The sequence below is a fragment of the Arachis duranensis genome, chromosome 3 (genome assembly GCF_000817695.3).
Source record: "Arachis duranensis cultivar V14167 chromosome 3, aradu.V14167.gnm2.J7QH, whole genome shotgun sequence".
Lineage (NCBI taxonomy): Eukaryota > Viridiplantae > Streptophyta > Magnoliopsida > Fabales > Fabaceae > Arachis > Arachis duranensis.
In genome coordinates this window covers 51,375,412-51,380,064 of record NC_029774.3, presented here as the reverse complement: position 1 = coordinate 51,380,064, position 4,653 = coordinate 51,375,412, and the positions used below count along the sequence as shown (strand labels likewise).

Below are 4,653 nucleotides of genomic sequence, written 5' to 3'. Positions count from 1 at the left end.
ATCACAGTCATTCAATACCGGAATCCTACTCGGAATACCACAGACAAGGTTAGACTTTCCGGATTCCCAGGATCCTACTCGAAATACCACAGACAAGGTTAGACTTTCCGGATCCCCATGAATGCCGCCATCTATCTAGCTTATACCACGAAGATTCTGTTGGGGAATCTAAGAGATATGCGCCCGGCCTAAGGTAGAACGGAAGTGGTTGTCAATCGCATAGGTGAGAATGATGATGAGTGTCACGAATCATCACATTCATCAATTGTTGTGCAACGTATATCTTGGAATAAGAATAAGAGAGAATTAAATGAAAAGTAATAGTAATTGTATTGAAACTTGAGGTACAGCAGAGCTCCACACCCTTAATCTATGGTGTGCAGAAACTCCACTGTTGAAAATACATAAGTGAAAGGTTCAGGCATGGCCGAATGGCCAGCCCCCCAAAACGTGCTCAATGGCCTCCTAAGATGAAGAATAAAACAAAACTGAGACCAAAGATGAAACGTGGTCAAAAAGACCGAATGGTCAAAAGACTTCTAATACAATAGTTAAATGTTCTATTTATAATAAACTAGCTCCTAGGGTTTACATGAGTAAGTAATTGATGCTTAAATCCACTTCCGGGGCCCACTTGGTGTATGTTTGGGCTGAAATTGATCTATCCACGAGCTGAGGCTTTTCTTGGAGTTGAACTCCAAGTTATAACGTGTTTTGGGCATTCAACTCCGGATCATGACGTGTTTCTGGCGTTTAACTCCAGACAACAGCATGTACTTGGCGTTGAATGCCACTTTACGTCGTCAATTTCCGAATAAAGTATGGACTATTATATATTTCTGGAAAGCTCTAGATGTCTACTTTCCAAAGCCGTTGAGAGCGCGCCATTTGGAGTTCTGTACCTCCAGAAAATCCATTTCGAGTGCAGGGAGGTCAGATTCCAACAGCATCAGCAGTCCTTTTGTCAGCCTCCTTTCAGAGTTTTGCTCAAGTCCCTCAATTTCAGCTAGAAATTACCTGAAATCACAGAAAAACACACAAACTCATAGTAAAGTCCAGAAATGTGAATTTAACATAAAAACTAATGAAAACATCCCTAAAAGTAGCTTGAACTTACTAAAAACTACCTAAAAACAATGCCAAAAAGCGTATAAATTATCCGCTCATCAACTTTCTTTTTGGATTCTCTTCTGTATTTCTTGGGAGAGTACTAGGAGGAGTTTCAGTGATTTTCTTACTCAGTTGGCCCACGTGTGCCTCCAAATTTCTGATAGATGACCTTGTTTCACTAATGAAACTTAAAGTGGCCTTAGACATATCAGAGACTATGTTTGCTAAGCTAGAGGAGCTCTGCTCAGAATTCTCTATCTGTTGCTGAGAAGATGATGGAAAAGGCTTGCTATTGCTAAGCCTGTTTCTTCCACCATTATTCAAGCCTTGTTGAGGCTTTTGTTGATCCTTCCATGAGAAATTTGGATGATTTCTCCATGAGGAGTTATAGGTGTTTCCATAAGGTTCACCCATGTAATTTACATCTGCCATTGCAGGGTTCTCAAGATCATAAGCTTCTTCTTTAGAAGATGCCTCTTTAGTACTGTTAGATGCATTTTGCCATCCATTCAGACTTTGAGAAATTATGTTGACTTGCTGAGTGAATATTTTGTTCTGAGCCAATATGGCATTCACAGCATCAATTTCAAGAGCTCCCTTCCTCTGAGGCGTCCCATTACTCACAGAATTCCTCTCAGAAGTATACATGAATTGGTTATTTGCAACCATGTCAATGAGTTCTTGAGCTTCTACAGGCGTTTTCTTTAGGTGAATGGATCCACCTGCAGAATGGTCCAGTGACATCTTAGAGAACTCAGATAGACCATAATAGAATATATCCAAAATGGTCCACTCTGAAAGCATGTCAGAAGGACATCTTTTGGTCATCTGCTTATATCTTTCCCAAGCTTCATAGAGGGATTCACCATCTTTTTGTTTGAAAGTCTGAACTTCCACTCTAAGCTTGCTCAGCTTTTGAGGAGGAAAGAACTTAGCCAAGAAGGCCGTGACCAGCTTATCCCAAGAGTCCAGGCTATCTTTAGGTTGTAAGTCAAACCATGTTCTAGCTCTGTCTCTTACAGCAAAAGGGAAAAGCATGAGCCTGTAGACTTCAAGATCTACTCCATTTGTCTTAACACTCTCACAGATCTACAAGAACTCAGTTAAGAACTAATAGGGATCTTCTGATGAAAGTCCATGAAACTTACAGTTCTTTTGCATTAGAGCAACTAGTTGAGGTTTCAGCTCAAAATTGTTTGCTCCAATGGCAGGAATTGAGATGCTTCTTCCATCAAATTTGGAAGTAGGTGTAGTACAGTCACCAAGCATCCTCCTTGCATTATTATTTTCGGCTTCCATCTCCTCTTCCTTTTCGAAAATTTCTGTAAGGTTATCTCTGGATTGTTGTAATTTAGCTTCTCTTAGTTTTCTCTTTAGAGTCCTTTCAGGTTCAGGATCTGCTTCAACAAGAATATTCTTGTCCTTGCTCCTGCTCATATGAAAAAAAAGGGAACAGAAAATAATACTAGGGATCCTCTTTACCACAGTAAAAAGATTCCTTTATGTTAGTAGAAGAAGAAAAGAATAAAATAAGGAAAAGAGGAAAATTCGAACTCAGAGTGGAAGAGGGGGGTTCGAATTTTTAAGATGAAGAGAAGTGTTAGTAATTAAATAAATAAATAGAAAAAGATCAGAGAGAGAATTTCGAAAATTAATTTTGAAAAAGGGTTAGTGATTTTAGAAAGTTAAGAGAAGAAAAACAATTAAAATTCAAATTTGAAACAATTAGTTAATTAAAAGAATTTTGAAAAAGATGGAGGAATTTTTGAAAATTAGAGAGGGAAAAGTAGTTAGGTGGTTTTGAAAAAAGATAAGAAATAGTAAAACAAACAAAAAGTCAATTAGTTAGTTGAAAAAGATTTGAAATTCAATTTTGAAAAGATAAGAAGTTGGAAAAGATTTTGAAATTGAATTTGAAAAAGATATAATTTGAAAAGATATTTTGAAAAAGATTTAATTTTAAAAATTAAAATTGATTACTTGACTAACAAGAAACTAAAAGATATGATTCTTGAATTTAAAGATCGAACCTTTCTTAACAAGAAAGTAACAAACTTCAAATTTTTGAATCAATCACATTAATTGTTAGTAAAGTTTTCAAAATTTTGAAATAAAGATAAGAAAAGATTTTGAGAAAAAGTTTCAAATTTTCGAAAATTAGAAAAGAAAAATGAAAAAGATTTGATTTTTGAAAAAGATTTGAAAAGATAAGATTTTTAAAATTGAAATCTTGACTTGACTAACAAGAAACGAAAATTTTTTACTAAGTCAACCTAAAGATTTCGAATTTTTTAGTAAAATAAGAAAAAGATATTTTTTATTTTTGAATTTTTAATAATGAGAGAGAAAAATACAAAATGACCCAAAACTTGAAAATTTTGGATCAAAACCAATGATGCATGCAAGAACACTATGAATGTCAAGATGAACACCAAGAACACTTTGAAGATCAAGATGAACATCAAGACTTATTTTTGAAAAATTTTCAAGAAAAGAAAAACATGCAAGACACGAAACTTCGAATTTTTAATGCTTAGACACTATGAATGCAAGAATGCATATGAAAAACAATAAAAAACACAAAACAAGAAAATTTAAAGATCAAACAAGAAGACTTGTCAAGAACAACTTGAAGATCATGAAGAACATATGCATGAATTTTCAAAAAATGCAAAAGTTTTTAAAACATGAAATTGACACCAAACTTAAAAATTGACACTAGACTCAAACAAGAAACACAAAATATTTTTGGTTTTTTATGATTTTATTAATTTTTTTCGAAAATTATCTTTAGAAAAACAAAAAAGAAAAAAAATTTAAAAGATTTTTGAAAACATTTTGAAAAGAAAAATACCTAATCTGAGCAACAAGATGAACCGTCAGTTGTCCAAACTCGAACAATCCCAGCAACGGCGCCAAAAATTTGGTGCACGAAATTGTGATCATCAACAGTGGTGCCAAAAACTTGGTGGCGCTCTCAAATGTGAATAACACTTTGTCACAACTTCGCACAACTAACCAGCAAGTGCAATGGGTCGTCCAAGTAATACCTTACGTGAGTAAGGGTCGATCCCACAGAGATTGTTGGTATGAAGCAAGCTATGGTCATCTTGTAAATCTCAGTCAGGCGGATTCAAATGGTTATAATGGTTTTTGAATATAAAGATAAATAAAACATAAAATAGATAGAGATACTTATGTAAATCATTGGTAGGAATTTCAGATAAGTGTATGGAGATGCTGTGTTCCTTCTGAATCTCTGCTTTCTTACTACTTTCATCCAATCCTTCTTACTCCTTTCTATGGCAAGCTGTATGTAGGGCATCACCGTTGTCAATGGCTACTTCCCATCCTCTCAGTGAAAATGGTCCAAATGCTCTGTCACAGCACGGCTAATCATCTGTCGGTTCTCGATCATGTTAGAATAGAATCCATTGATTCTTTTGCGTCTGTCACTATGCCCAACAATCACGAGTTTGAATCTTGTCACAGTCATTCAATCCCTAAATCCTACTCGGAATACCACAAACAAGGTTTAGACTT

General features: G+C 35.2%; 1 non-coding gene across 1 annotated transcript; it reads left to right on the top strand.

The window, feature by feature from the left end:
• Nucleotides 1–1,908: 1,908 nt before the first annotated feature.
• On the top strand, nucleotides 1,909–2,016 carry LOC127746000 (small nucleolar RNA R71). Its single transcript, XR_008007621.1, has one exon. It is a non-coding gene; the product is annotated as a small nucleolar RNA R71 (small nucleolar RNA).
• Nucleotides 2,017–4,653: the final 2,637 nt, after the last annotated feature.